This window comes from Hemiscyllium ocellatum (assembly GCF_020745735.1).
Source record: "Hemiscyllium ocellatum isolate sHemOce1 chromosome 27 unlocalized genomic scaffold, sHemOce1.pat.X.cur. SUPER_27_unloc_3, whole genome shotgun sequence".
NCBI classification, from domain to species: Eukaryota; Metazoa; Chordata; class Chondrichthyes; order Orectolobiformes; family Hemiscylliidae; genus Hemiscyllium; species Hemiscyllium ocellatum.
The window spans coordinates 823,409-838,535 of NW_026867498.1; the positions used below are offsets into that span (position 1 = coordinate 823,409).

The 15,127-nt window shown below is 46.8% G+C and overlaps 3 protein-coding genes across 7 annotated transcripts in view; 1 reads left to right on the forward strand and 2 right to left on the reverse strand.

Annotated features, from left to right (window-relative positions):
• LOC132808057 (zinc finger protein 850-like) overlaps nt 1-15,127 on the forward strand; it is a 72,755-nt gene that overhangs the window by 54,986 nt on the left and 2,642 nt on the right. The window lies entirely within an intron of this gene.
• Nucleotides 1-15,127, reverse strand: part of LOC132808041 (zinc finger protein 664-like) — a 156,238-nt gene that overhangs the window by 44,575 nt on the left and 96,536 nt on the right. The gene's annotated exons all lie outside the window — the stretch shown is intronic.
• Nucleotides 1-15,127, reverse strand: part of LOC132808032 (zinc finger protein 239-like) — a 134,362-nt gene that overhangs the window by 7,614 nt on the left and 111,621 nt on the right. For 2 of the 5 annotated variants that reach the window (XM_060821933.1, XM_060821936.1), the window contains exon 1: nt 398-534. The exons of 2 other annotated variants lie outside the window; for them this stretch is intronic. The gene's annotated coding sequence lies outside the window, so the exon portion shown is untranslated. Of the gene's footprint in view, nt 1-397; nt 535-4,954; nt 5,064-15,127 lie in introns of those variants that run through there. One more of the 5 variants, XM_060821934.1, reaches the window with a different exon arrangement.

Here is a 15,127-nt window from a genome sequence, read left to right on the forward strand (position 1 = left end):
AAGGAAGCAGCTGGCAGTGAGAGAGGATATACGCTCACACTTTGTTCACGCACATGGCCGGATAAGGCAAGAAATAGACAAGAGGAATGGACGCCACCGGGAAAGAATGGAGGGACCAACCGATCATTTGCGGGTCAGCTTGGAACATCAGGGCGGGGGAATGGAAATGAGGGAAGGAAGTTGAATGTGCTGGAGCTAAGGCGGAGGAAGAACAGAGGATGCAAAACCGGTTTGAAGCTGCAATGAGGAATACTGCATGTACTGTACTTGTACCTGTTGCAGTTACTGGTGGGAATCGGCTGCATTTTAAACTTAAAAACAGACAAGATATCCAGCCCTCCCCCTTCCCAATCTCTATCCTTCCGTCCCTCCTCACCCGGGTAACTAAGACACATACCTGACTTTGCAGAGTCTGCTCCCTCCCTGGATTCACTCCAGTTGCTACAAGTGAACAGTTTCCCCTGCTCCCATCTCTGTCTCCCTCCCAGGATGAAGAGTTACCCAGAGGGAGGGAGATTCACTGAAACTGACCGGGTCACTTCCGCGTGGTGACGTCACAAATGAAGTAGGGGCGGGGCGAGGAAAAGGGGCGGTACAGGGGGCGGGGCAAGACCGACCCCACCACGCTGCACTGCGCTTGCGCTCCGCCGACAGCAGAAGGGGAAGAGAACACAGCTGAAAATGTGTTGCTGGATAAAGCCCAGCAGGTCAGGCAGCATCTCAGGAATAAACATAAGCCCTTCATCAGGAGTGGGAGAGAGTTTGCCAAGCAGGCTAAGATAAAAGGTAGGGAGGAGGGACGATGGAGGTGGGATAGGTGGAAGGAGGTCAAGGTGAGGGTGTTAGGCCGGAGTGGGTTGGGGGCGGAGAGGTCAGGAAGGAGGTTGCAGGTTGGGAGGGCGGTGCTGAGTTGAGAGAACCGACTGAGACAAGGTGGGGGAAAGAACACACTTTCCAAAACCCCCTCCCTGCACAGAATCCCCAGAGTGTGGAAGCAGGCCACTCGGCCTCACCCACCCACACTCATTCCCCTACATTTAACCCTGAGTCATGCGTCTTACCTGCACATTATGCCTAATTTAGCATAGCCAATCCAGCCTAACATGCACATGGGTAATTTAGCATGGCCAATCCACCTTTGATGAGAGTGGTGCTGGAAAAGCACAGCAGTTCAGGCAGCATCCGAGGAGCAGGAAAATTGACGTTTCGGGCAAAAGCCCTTCATCAGGAATAGAGTCGGCAGGGTGGAGAGATAAATGAGGTTGAGGTGGAGGTGGGGGTGGGGAGAAAGTAGAATACAATAGGTGAATGGGGGTGGGAATGGAGGGGATAGGTCAGGGAGGAGGGTGGGGGAAGGTAGCAAAGAGTACAATGGGTGATTGGGGTTGGGGATGAAGGTGATAGGTCAGATAGGAGGGTGGAGTGGCCTGTTCGGATCCGAACTCTGCTGGTTTAAAGGTGGTCCGGAGTCCGTGTAGGATGAGTTGGTTACGGAGGCAGGCACTGAGGAAGCAAATGTGGCTGTGGTAGTGAGTCTGTTTCAGGACATGGTTGAAGAGCTTCAGGGCAGAGGAAATGACCTGGGAGTTGCAGTGGGAGAGGGACTCCGAGATTCTTGTCGAGAGAGAAGGAAAACTTCTTCAAGGCAGGCATCCTTACAAGAGGATTCACAGTAGGGTTCAAATCAACTCGGTAAAAACAAGGACTGCAGATGCTGGAAACCAGATACTAGAATCACACAACTCCAGGTTGTAGTCCAACAGGCTTCTTTGGAAGCAGTAACTTTTGGAGTGCTGCCTCTTCATCAGGTGGTTGCGGAGGATAAGATCCTAAGACACAATTTAGAGCAAAACATTCCAGTGTCCTGCCACTGAAATGGTATATTGAACAAACCTGGATTGTTAAGTCTTCCACCTTTTCAAATAGGTTGCAGGTCTCATTGCAATGTAAATCCCAGAACTTCTTGTTGTCACCTTCTCGAGATAACAAGGTTTTATAGCAAAAGCTCACATCTCAGCTCAGACAATGCATTAAAGGTGTGAGATCAGAGTCTGCCTGTATCCCAGCCTTGAGTCAGACTGGTTCTATTTCCAAAGTCGAATTTACAAACTATTACATGTATTGCCTGTCTGCAGATTTTTTCTTAAAAAAATGCACATAGAAAATATCTGCACATGTACATCCCCACACACATACAAACAAATTTGTTGGGTGAATTTGTACTTGCAGAATTATGTCTTACTTTGCTCAAAAACTGCATGAATCCATGTAAGATTCTGTAAGTCAGTTTAACCATTGTGGCACAGACAGTCTCACACAGGGGAGCTCACTCCTTCAATACATTATCTGGGCAATTGGTAAAGTTCACTTGAGGATTTAACTATTTAAAAAAGTTTTGTGATTTACATTTGAAAGAACTGAAACTATCATGGTAATTCGAACAGATGAGAGACTTAACAAATAATCCAGGTCTTTTTCAACATATAATTTCAGTTACATCACACTATAAACTGTTGCTATAAATTCTGTGTCTTACAGTCTTATATTCCACAATCCCCTGATGAAGGAGCTGCACTCTGAAAGATACTGCTTCCAATTAAACTTGTTGGACAGAATTCCTCAAGTAGGGCACCATAAGAATCCTGGGAGACCCCTATTTCTTGTTTATTTCGTAATGAACCAACATTAAGCACAACCGCCTATTTATTTCTCATTTTGTTTCATTTTTCTTGTTTTATTCCCTGCGATGAAGTGGGAGAATTGTTAGATTTGGGTCAGCCATTTTGTCACATATTAAAGCCTGGAAACCATTTTGAATCTCAGCTTAGTGCCTGTTTGCTAAAGCTTGTGTTTCCCAGGCTCAGCGGAGACGGTTGGCCTTGCAGCTGTACTGCTTCCTGATAAACAAATTCTTTCCTGACATGGGGCTTTATTTCCATCCCCCACAGTTGGCGAGTCAGGCAGGAGATACCCTGGTCCTCTCAGGACACCGGCCGCTATCCTTTGAGAGATGAAATATAGAGGGTGGTTGCTGTTTTTGTTGTGTCCAAAATAAAAAGGAAAGCTGGCCAGGGACAAAAGCGCTGTTAGAAATGTTGATACAATTCTCCCTACTCAGCCGCAAGATACTAGTGAGAGAACTCAACAGGGTCCTAGTGTCTGGACATAATGTTGCTGAGAGCACTTGCGCTTTACAAAGTTAGTAATAAAGAATTTGCTTGCCCCAGTGTTACGAGAGGTGAAACCCTATTTGATAAACCCTGGACCCACACTGAGGACCGTGGCAGGCTTCAAGATACCCCCGATCTGTTCGAGTGCCCAACATTAGTTTTAATTGGTGAGTAGAAATCTGAAGTATAATTGCTCACTTCAGGATGTCCAGACTTGAATGAATTTGGCACACAGGACACATTGGGCAACTATTAAAGACTCCGTTGTATTTCCCCGGGTTGTGGACTCATGCAGAGACATGAACAACTTGCCTTGAAAACAGTGTTCGATTTGCAAATGAGAGGGATTTGGAGTTTGCACACTTGGTTAAGCAGCAATGTGTCACAGCCAGGAATTTATGAGGCTCAACTCCCTAACTTGGGCTGTTCTGGAATGTGAGTGCCTCATTACCCTTGGAAGGAAGGAAGGAAGGAATAAACAAAAGCTGACAAACTGAGATAGGAAGACAGTTGAAGAGTGTTACAGAGAGAGAGGGGCGCAGGCAGGCAGAGAGAGAGAGAGAAGCGCAGGCAGGCAGAGAGAGAGAGAGAGAAAGAGAGAGAAGCGCAGGCAGAGAGAGAGAGGAGCAGGCAGGCATAGAGAGAGAGAGAGAGAGGGACGCAGGCAGAGAGAGTGAGTTTATTAACCCCCTCCTTGCCTGGTCAGCCTTTTTCCCTGTCTACAACTTGCTTTTATAGAATCACCTCGTGTACATTGTTATGAATATTGTCTAATAATAGCAGATGTATTTAGTAGATGAATCAAAACCATCCCAATGGCTGAAACAGCTGACTCTATAGTGTTGGACAAGTGGGAAATATTTGCATCAGTTAACCAAAACTCTTCAGAGTTTACATTCACGGGTCCGCCAAGCCTCAGCATTAGGCCCCGGGGTATATTGGAGCTGAGATGGAAAGGCCTGTCCCTAGTCCTGCTGGTTCCCCGTTCAGCAGGCAAGGTCATGGGGAGGCCGCATGGACACACACTACACAATGCAAACCAGCGCCACCTCCTGGAGGAACACCAGAAGACCCCGTCAGAGACACATCTTCAGCCTTCACCCGTGAATGGCTCAGTCTCATCATTCTGCCTGGCACTGCACTCTTCCTTATCTTTCTGTCACTGACTATGTTTGATTGGGCCTGATAACCTCTAGTAAACAGAAATTACAGTTTAATACTTTTCTTTATGCACAGAAGGTCAACCACTCTAGCTGCTCGCTATGTGTCTATGTCCCCATCCATCCTGAACTCGTACCAAGCGAGCCCTTATGGAGGTTGAGCGACTTGAAGCTTTCTTTCCCCCTGCCTTTGGAACTGCTCGACTGGAAATCAAAGTCACCCCGCAGACAATCCTGTGCTCGGCTCAGTTCACTGTTGTGGCCCTCCTCACCAGTGATCTCCCAGTTGCCGAGATTTCCCCTTCCTGATGAAACCCCTGATGATGATTCCCCTTCCCTGGAGCCTTCTGCCTCTGTCCTTACTGAACCCGAGGACAATCAGTCCGATCTCCAAGCACCAACCCCTGACAATCCCCCTGGCTCTGGGTATACTCCCCCTTTTGCTGACACCCCCAATCTCCTCTTTTTAATAAAAAAGGAGGGATTGTGGGAGAATTTGATCAAAATTGACACAAAACTGCGTGGAAGCCATTTTATCACAAAGCAATGTTTAGAGGAAAATGTCGCCTGTTAACATAATGCTGTCTGAGCCTTGGCGAAGGAATTCTGTATTGATAGCCTGACCTTGTAGCTGCCGGCTGTCTCTGCTCCTCAGACCATTAGACTGTGCTGCTTCATAGAATGATGGATTGGTTCTCTCTGTCCCTTAGCGGTAATTCAAGCCGAGCTGAACCTGCAGTATAAGATAACATTCAGTTTTGCAGGCAGTAGGAAGTGTAGGTCTGGACAATGTATGTGAACCTTACAACTGCCCCTCAGTTGCATAATTAATGGAGAGTGGGGCTTGTTTTTTAGCATAAAACTTGTAACATTCTGTATTTTATTAGAGTATGTCAGACTTTGTTTTGAACTACGAGGTACACCCCATGGCAACGAATAAAGCTAGTTAATTGCTCAAGGTCTCCTCTCTGGACTACTTTGCTTTAAACGATTTGACACACGATTTTATTTTGTCCCAACAATACTAGTAGTTACATCGAAGGGAGAGAGAATTCCTCAGGTAGGGCACTCTCAGAATCCTGGGAGACCCCTTTTTCTGGTTTTCTTCGTAATGAACAAACGTTAAGCATTTATTTATTTCTGATTTTGCATCATTTTTCTTGTTTGATTCCCGGTTCTGACTACACTCTGTGTCTGGATGGGTGACAGGCTGAGAGATTGAGGGCTGGCTCTCGATTGACTGAATGTTTTCTTGTTCTGGAGGCTGTAAAAGAGGCGTGAAAGCTTCAGCAGAAATCCAGCAAAGCTGTGAACAGACCAGCATCTTATTCTGTGGGAACAGGGAGATCAGAGGACAGATACGTCAGGACCTGAAACCCGAGCTGACACTAGACGACCGGGCGCTCAGTGCTTTTGGTGAGCAGTGCCAACCCTCTGCCTTTACCTAGCTTCCCATCTGACTACACCTCAATATCCAGGATCCATTCCTTGCTATCCTGAAGCCATGTGTCTGTAAGGAGTCTCAGATCATAATTATTCACTTCAATGTGTGCAGTCAATTCATTCAGTTTTGTTACAATGCGGCACATATTCAGACTCGCCATGTATCATTTCAATTTTTGTGACATGAGTATCCAGTTCCGATTGCTGATACATTTACTGTCCTTGTCCCTTTCTATCGTTCTCTGATGCTCATTTTCCACATCACTACATTGCTCACTGGCCATGATTTGGATTGGTCATGCTAAATTACCCACAGTGTCTAGCAACGTGCAGATTAGGTGGGTTAGCCATGGGAAATGCAGGGTTATAGTTTCATAGTAATAGAAGCAGAAATAGGCCATTTGGCCCATCCAGCCTGCTCCACCATTCATTAGGATCATGGCTGATCTATCCATTGTCTAAGCTCCTCCTCCCTGCATTGTCCCAACTACCCTTAATTCCCAGATTCAACAGTGACACTCGGCCTTGCAGCTGTACTGCTACCTGATAAACAAATTCTTTCCTTCCATGGGAATATCCTTCTCTTTGCAAGGACCTATTGCACACTTATCAGCAACTAACCAACACTGTCCAGACACTACATCGCTGGGCAAAGTGACTTAGTTGCTCAGTATCCTGCAATTAACAGTTTGCTAATTGTTAAATGACTGTAACCTATATAATCACATAACTCTCTGTTTCTCGTCGGAGTGATTTGTGACTATTAGGTCGACTTGGCTCTCCCCGTGAGCTCCCGAATAAACAGTTAATAACTCAAAATTTGTGTGTCATGATTACTTATCCAATACTTATTGGACTACTACGAGCAAGTCACCCACAGCATAACCCACTTCCATCCCCAACATGGATCAAGAGGCCATCCTGTTTTGCCAGACAAGTAAATGTCTCAAGCTCAGAAACAAAGCCTGTCAAACATTAACAGGCACAGACCTAAACCAGGAGAAAGTGAGGTCTGCAGATGCTGGAGATCAGAGCTGAAAATGTGTTGCTGGAAAAGCGCAGCGGGTCAGGCAGCATCCAAGGAACAGGGAATTCGACGTTTCGGGCATAAGCCCTTCTTCAGGACAGACCTAAACCAACCTTTTCCAGAATCTGCCCCTTCTCCACGATTGACTTCCTTTTTCCCTCAGCTCCTACAAACTAACAGCTGAACCCAGGGATGTGAAGAGAAATGGGAAAGGGGGCGAGAAAAGAGAGTGCGGTACTCCCAGATGTTAAACAGAGGAAGGAAGTTGCAGTCTGTACTGAAGTTCATTCAGAGGCAGAGAAGCAACAGAACCTCAGAAACTCATGATCGAACTTCCGCATTCAGACAATGGCGGGGGTTTTAATTGGCAGGAGGATCAGACTCCTTCCGGAGTCGCACCGTCCATCACAACGACGAGGGGCGGGGCCCCATTCCGATCTCACACATGCGCACTATGAGCATTGCCTGCAGGCGATAGAGCAGTATCCTGGTCGCATGGGGTTGTGGGTACTACATCAGCCATGAAAGAGATGAAATCAGGAGTCCCATATGCCTTCTTACTCGTCCTTTTTCATGTGTTCATGACGTACACGACAGGAGCCAATCTTTAATCGATTTTAGATTGGTACACTGAGTGAAACACTACAGTTGTTTAACTCTAAACTCTTTTTCCAATTCAGTTTCAGTATATCGCTCTTTGTCCGTCCTCAAATAAGGACCAAATCAAAGCCCGACGCCTGTTCCACCTGAACGTTGATTTTTTTTTAGTTTGCAGATTCCAAGCATTTATTAAAAGTTACTCATGGTACATGAGAATTGCTGGCTGGCCAGCATTTAGTTCCGCTTGAAAAAGTAATGGTGACCTGCGTTCTTTAACTGCTGTGGTCCACACGCTGTACGGTGACCCATAATGTCCTTACGGAGGGTATTCCAGGATCTAGACCCAGCAACACTGAAGGAACAGCAATATGTTTCCAAGTCAAGATGGCGAGTGGCTTGGAGGGGTACTTGCAAGAAGTTGTGTTCCCAAGTATCTGTTGCCTGATCCTTCTAGATGGAAGTGGTTGTTGGTTTGGAAGGTATTTTCTAAGGATCTTTGGTGAATTTCTGTGTTGTGTCTTGTAGATCATACACACTCCTGCTTCTGAACAGTGGGGCAGAGGGAGTGGATGTATGTGGAGATGGTGCCAATCAAGCAGGCGACTTTGTCCTGGATGGGATCAAGCTTTTTGAATGTTGTTGAAGCTGCACCCATCCAAGCTGGTGGGAGAGTAGTCCATTACACTGCTGACTTGTGCCTTGTAGAAGATGGGCAGGGTTTGGGGAGTTTCTCGCCACAATATCCCTGACCTGTTGCCTGCTTTTGTTGCCATTGTGTCTGTGATTAGTCTAGTTGAGTTTCTGGTCAATGGTAAACCCCAAGGATGTTGATAGTGGGGTGTTTAGTGACAGTAACACTGTTGAATATCACGGGACAGTGGTCAGATTATCTCTTTTGGGGATGAGTCATTGTTTGGCATTGGAATGGCATACATGTTACTTGTCACTCATCAGCCCATTGGATATTGTTAAGATCTTGTTGCATTTCAAACTGAACTGCTTCAGTTTGTGAGGAGTTGTGAACCGTGCTGAACATTGTGCAATTATTGGTGAATATCTCCACCTCTGACCTTATGATGGAGGAAGGTCATTGATGAAGATGGTTGAGCCTAAGACACTACCCTATGAATTCCTGCAGAGACGTCCTGGAACTGAGATGACTGACCTCCAACAACCACAGCCATCTCTCTATGTGCCAGGTATACCTTAACAATTAAGATACACAACAATTATTTTAAAACTAATTGAAGGAATACATACGAGACAACCCTCTTCTGGGAGACTCCAGTGCAAGTTTTTCTGTTCCAGGAACAATCTGATAAGTGTTGACTGTCATCAACCTTTTGATCTTGGCCAACCACAGCTCCCCCCGTCCATTCCCCCCATCACCCACAGCTCCCACTGTCTATTCTCCCCCGCCATCCACAGCGCCCCTTGGCCATTCTCTCTCCATCCCCAGCTTCTTGTCCATTCTCCCTCTATACTCCGAACAGCCTGTCCATTCTCTCTCACGCAACCCTGTCGTTTCATTCCTCACCCTCTGCCTTCTAACCAATCCTACTACACACCCTCTGCCCCATCTATTCTCTCTCCACCACACCCTCTGCCCCATTTCTATTCTTCCAGGCTCCCACCATCCCCTCAGAAACCTTTCCCCGCTCACCCTAAACCCATGCCCTCCAGTTCAGGACTCGCCACCCAACCTGGGGAAAAGACATACAAAAGTTGAACAGAGAGACAACAGCAATACAATGTCGAATCACAGGGAAAAACAAATTGCGGCTCAAACCCTTTTTTCCTGTTGGCATTTGGACTCTTAAAATATGACAGGAACACCAGCATTCCCAGTGAGCATACTGCGCATGTTTTCCGGTGTCAGTAACGCAGTACGCATGCCCACCGGTGTCAGGAAAACTCTGGGCATGCTCATCGCAATCCGCAAAAAAAGGCCCGCGACCTTCCTTTAATGGCCCAATAGAGAAACCTGGAGGACCGGAAGGAGACTGGTCCTCCTGCCAATCAGAGCCACTGCATTGTCTGAATGCGGAAGTTGGCCCATGTGCTTCTGAAGCCGCTACTCTCTTTCTGAATCCACATTAAGCTTCACCCAGACTGCCAATTCCTTCCTCTGTCTAAGAAATGTGAGTACGGCACTCTCTTTTCTCGCCCCCTATTCCATTTCGTTTTCATTCTGGGATTCAACTGTTGATTTGCAGCAACTGAAAGGTAAGGGAGTGAACCGGGGAGGGGACAGACTCTGGAATCGTGGTCCAGGTCTGTGTCTCAATTGGCAAAATAGACAGACAGGAGGCTGGAAGGACACAGCAAACCAGGCAGCATCAGGAAGTGGAGAAGTTGATGTTTCGGGTGTAACCCTTCTTCAGGACTGGGGATAGGTGCTGGGGCCCGGGCCGGGGGCTAAAGTGGGGATAAGTGAAGACAGGGAGAGGGTACGGCCTGATGAGTCAGTAGGTGGAAGAAATCAGGTTAGTGAAAGGGAAGAGTGGAAATGAGGGGCACGGGGCTAAGAAGGGAGTCGGGGGATGGAAAGGGAGGTTATTTGAAATTGGAGAACTTGATGTTGAGTCCTGCAGGCTGCCCGGGATGTTGTTCCCTCAATTTGCGGTTTGGTTCGTTGTGGCAATAGAGGAAGCCGAAGATGTTCTTGTCAGAAAGAGCGTGGGAAGGGGAATTAAAATGAGTGGTGACTGGGAGGTCTGGCCCAACATTTCAATTCCCCCTCCCACTCTGCCGAGGACATGGAGATCCTGGGCCTCCTTCACCCCGCTCCCTCACCACCAGACGCCTGGAGGAAGAATGCCTCATCTTCCACCTCGGAACACTTCAACCCCAGGGCATCAATGAGGACTTCAACAGTTTCCTCATATCCCCTTCCCCCACCTCACCCTAGTTCCAAACTTGCAGCTCAGCACTGTCCCCATGACTTGTCTTACCTGCCTATCTCCTTTTCCACCTATCCACTCCACCCTCTCTTCCCTGACCTATCACCTTCATCCCCTCCCCCACTCACCTATTGTACTCTATGCTAATTTCTCCCCACCCCCACCCTCCTCTAGCTTATCTCTCCACGCTTCAGGCTCACTGCCTTTATTCCTGATGAAGAGCTTTTGCCCGAAACGTCAACTTCGCTGCTTCTTGGATGCTGCCTGAACTGCTGTGCTCTTCCAGCACCACTAATCCAGAAACTGGGAGGTCTGGTCAGCCTCTGCGGACCCAGCTGTGATACTCGCCAAACTGTTCCCCAAGTTTACACTCGGTCTTCCCGATGTAGAGAAGACCACAATATACAAACACATGGCAAATGCAGTATCTCAATGTGAAGTTATAGCCATTGCTGTGAAAAAAAAGCAGAAAGGAGGTGTATTGTTTAAATGGTGATATATTGGGATGTGGAGAAAGTGAGAACTGCAGATGCTGGAGATTAGAGTCAAAGTGTGGCGCTAGAAAAAGGCAGTAGGTAAGGCAGCATCCGAGGACCAGGAGAGTCGACATTTCGGTTCCGAGCCCTTCATCAGGAATGCCGTGTGGATGTACAAAGGGGCCTCAGCGTCCTTCTACACCAGTCACTGCCTGTTGTCAGACAGGTGCAGGTGAAGAGCTTTTGTCTGGAATGTCGATTTTCCTGTTCCTCAGATGCTGCCTGACCGGCTGTGCTTTTCCAGCACCACTCTAATCTAGACTCTGATTTCCAGCATCTGCAGTCCTCACTTTTGCCTGGACAGGTGCAGCAAGCAATCAGCAAGGCAAGGGGTACAATAGCAAGAGGAATTGAGTTCAGAAGTGGGGATGTCTCCCTGCGTTAGGGGGTCATTGAACATTATTCAAGGCTGAGTTCATCTGATTTTTGAACACTAAAGAAGTGGATGTTTCTGGGGGAAGGCAAGTAAATGATTTAACACCAGGATAGAACAGTTACAGAGTCAGATGCCAACAGAACCAGACCCTTTAGTCAAACTAGTCTAAGGCCGACTATATTCACAAACTAAACTAGTCCCACCTACCTGTGTTTGGCCCATATTCCTCCAAACCTTTCCTATTCATGTACTTATCCAAATGTCTTTTAAACCTTGTTACTCAACCTACATCCACATTCATTCCACATACAAACCACTCTGTGTAAAAAGAAAAGTGCCCCCCCCCCGCCTTTTCAAAATCTTTCTCCTCTCACCTTCAAATTTGCTGCCTAATCTTGAAACCCCCACCTTAGGGAAAGGATACCCAACAATCACCTCATCTATGCCCCTCGTGATATTATAAACCTCTGTCAGGTCACCTCTCAACCTCCTGTGGTCCAATGAACAAGTCCCAACCTATTCATCTCGATGGTTGTGAATCTGCCAACAATCTGTTGAATGTTGGTGCAGGCTTGAAAGACCAAACAGCCTATTCCTGCTTCCGATGTGCTCTGTGTGTGTCCAGGATAGCAAGAGAACATAAGACATTGGAGCAGAAATTGGACCATTCGAGGTTTGCTCTGCCATTCAATCATGGCTGATAGGTTCCTCAGCCACATTCTGCCACTTCATCTCCGTAACCCTCCATCACCTTGAGACTCAAGAACGTATCCATCTCAATCTTAAATATCCTCAGTGACCTGGCCTCCACAGCCTTCTGTGGCAGTGAATTCCATAGATTCACCACTCTCTGGCTGAAGAAGTTTCTCCTTATCTCCATTTTGAAAGGTCTTCCCTTTACTGTAAGGCTGTACCCACTGGTTCTAGTCCCTCCCACCAATGGAAACACCTTTCCAACTTCCACTCTGTCCAGGCTGTTCAGTATTCCTTGTTTCAATTAGGTCCCCCACCGAGTGTGGGCCTGTTAATCAGCATGAAGCAGGCCCTTCAGGATGAGGTACAGCAGGGATTAGGGTCAGCAAACTGAGAATGGAGGGAGAGTGTGTGCAGTGGAGATTTTCAACTTCAAGGGAATAAGAGAGGAAAGAAAATTCACTATGAATGAGAATTGATCAGGTGGGCTGATGTGCCAAGGAATGGCAGTTTAGTTTAGAGAAGTGTGTGGATTGCATTTTGGTCAAGCAACCCAGGCAGGACTGACACAGTTAAGGGGGATGTTGCAGAACAAAGAGACCTTGGAGTGCAGGTTCCATAGTTCCTTGAAAGTGGAGTCACCGGTAGACAGGATAGTGAAGAAGGCATTTGGTAGGCTTTCCTTTATTGGTCAGAGCAGAGAATACAGGAATTGGGAGGTCATGTTGTGGTTGTGTAGGACATTGGTTAGTCCATGTTTGGAAGATTGCATTCATTTCTGGTCTCCCTGTTATAGGGAAGATGTTGTGAAACTTTGAAAGGGGTCAGAAAAGATTGATAAGGCTGCTGTCAGAGTTGGTGGGTTCAAGCTACAGGGAGAGGCTGAAATGGCTGGGGATATTTTCCCGAGAGCATTGGAGGCTGAAGGGTGATCTTATAGGCGTTCGTAAGGGGCATGGATAGGGTGAATATCCAAGGTCTTTTCCCCAGAGTCCAAAACTAGAAGGCACATGTTTGAGGTGAGGGGGAATTTTAAAAAGCATTTAGATGGGTACATGAAAAGGAAGGATTTCGAGGGATATGAGCCACATGCAGGTAAATTGGACTAGATTAATTTAGGATATCTGCTTGGCCGGGCGAGTTGGACCAAAGGGTCTGTTTCCGTGCTGTATGACTCTAATCTTCTTTGGTGAAAGCAGAGGTGTGATTGTGAAGGCTGGAGTTTCAGAGCAGCTTTCAAAGATGTTTTGCCCTTAATGGGAGCAGAAGACGTTACGATGAAATCTTGCATTTGTGAGACAGCAACTGAGTGAGTGAGTACATTCGGGATTTTGGTGTAAAGTAGGATTTCATTGCACTGTGGGGATGAAGCTTTATCCTATCCAGTCATTTCTGCTGGTGAATGAAACCAGGCTCAAGATTAGGAGGAGTAAATTTAGGACAGAGACAAGGAGGAACTGCTTTTCCTGGAGAGGAGTGAATCTTCGGAATTCTGAGCCAAGGAAGCAGCAGAGGCAGCTTTGTTAAGTATATTCAAGACACAGTTGGATGGGTTTTTGTAATGGTAGGGGGATTAAGGGTAGTTGGCACCATGCAGGGAGGAGGAGCTGAGACAATGGATGGGTCAGTCAAGATCATCATGAATGGTGGAGCAGGCTGGACAGGCAAAATGGCCTACTCCTGCTTCTATTATTCCGAAACTATAACCCTGCATTTCCCATGGCTAACCCACCTAACCTGCACTTCCCTGGACATTATGGCCAATCCAAATCAAGGCCGGTGAGTAATATAGTGATGTGGGAAATGAACATCAGAGAACAATAGAAAGGGACAAGGGGAATAAATGTACCAGCAATCAAAACTGGATTCTAAACATCACAAAAATTAAATTAAAAATGGTGTGTCTGAATGTGTGCTGCATTGTGCCAAAAGTGAAGGAATTGACTGCACACATTGAAGTGAGTATTTGCGATCTGACATTCCCTGCAGAGACATGGCTTCAGGATGACAAGGATTGGATCCTGAATACTGAGGGTGTCCTCAAATGGGAAGCTAGGTAAAGGTGGAGGGTTGGCACTGCTAATCAAAGCACTGATCACAGGGTAGTCTGGTGTCAGCTCAGCTTTCAGGTCCTGATTTCTCTGTCCTCTGTTGATCTCCCTGTTCCCTTCTACACCTTCTGGAACAATAAAACATTCAGTCAATCAAGCCCCAACCCACAATCTCCCAGCCTGTCAACCATCCAGGCACAGTGTAGTCACAGCAGGGAATCACACAAGAAAAATGAAACCAAATTTGAAATAAATAGGTGCTTGTGTTTAATGTTTGTTCATTAGGAAGTAAACCAGAAATAGAGCTCTCCCAGGATTCTTATACTGCCCTACTTGAGGAATTCTCTTCCCCCTTATATCTAACTATTAGTACCCAGCTATGATTTACAACAATACTTACACCAACAGAAGTAAGGCATCTGTTCTCAAATAGGTAAAGAAATACAGGATGGAAATAGACATTTTCTCTCTCATGCACGCACACACCACACACACTCACACACACATGTCACTTTCTGTTATAAAACTTCTCTTGAGAGGTGCCTTACAGGTAGTTTTGGGATTTGCATGTTAATGATGCCTACAGCCCATTCGAAAATGGGTTGTTCAACATGTCATTTCAGTGGCAGGACACTGTCATGTTTTTCCATAAATTCTATATCTTATGACCTTATTCTCCACAACCACCTAATGGAGGAGCAGCGCTCCAAATGCTAGTGCTTCCAAACAAACCTGTTGGTCTCCAACCTGGTGTTGTGATTTTTAACTTTATCCATTTTAGGGGGGATTTGCTTTGCTAAATTATCCATAGTGCGTAGGGATGTGCAGGTTAGGGTGGATTGGCGGTTCTAAATTACCCATAGTGCCCAGGGATGTGCAGGTTAGGTGTATTAGTCAGGAGGATTAATATTGAGCAATGGTTGAGGGTGAGTTACCCTTTGGAGGGTGGGTGTGGACTCGTTGGGCCGAGTGGCCTGCTTCTGCACTGGGGATTCTCTGAAGGGAAGGAATTCCTACGAACTGTGCAGGGCAGCGCAGGCGCAGTGCGGGGTCCCGCTGCTGGCCGAGCCCCGCCTCCCATACCCTCCCCCACCTCCAACCCATTGATGGCGTCACAATGCGGAAGTGGCCCTGTCAGTTTCAGAGTGAAACTCCCTCCCTCTGGACA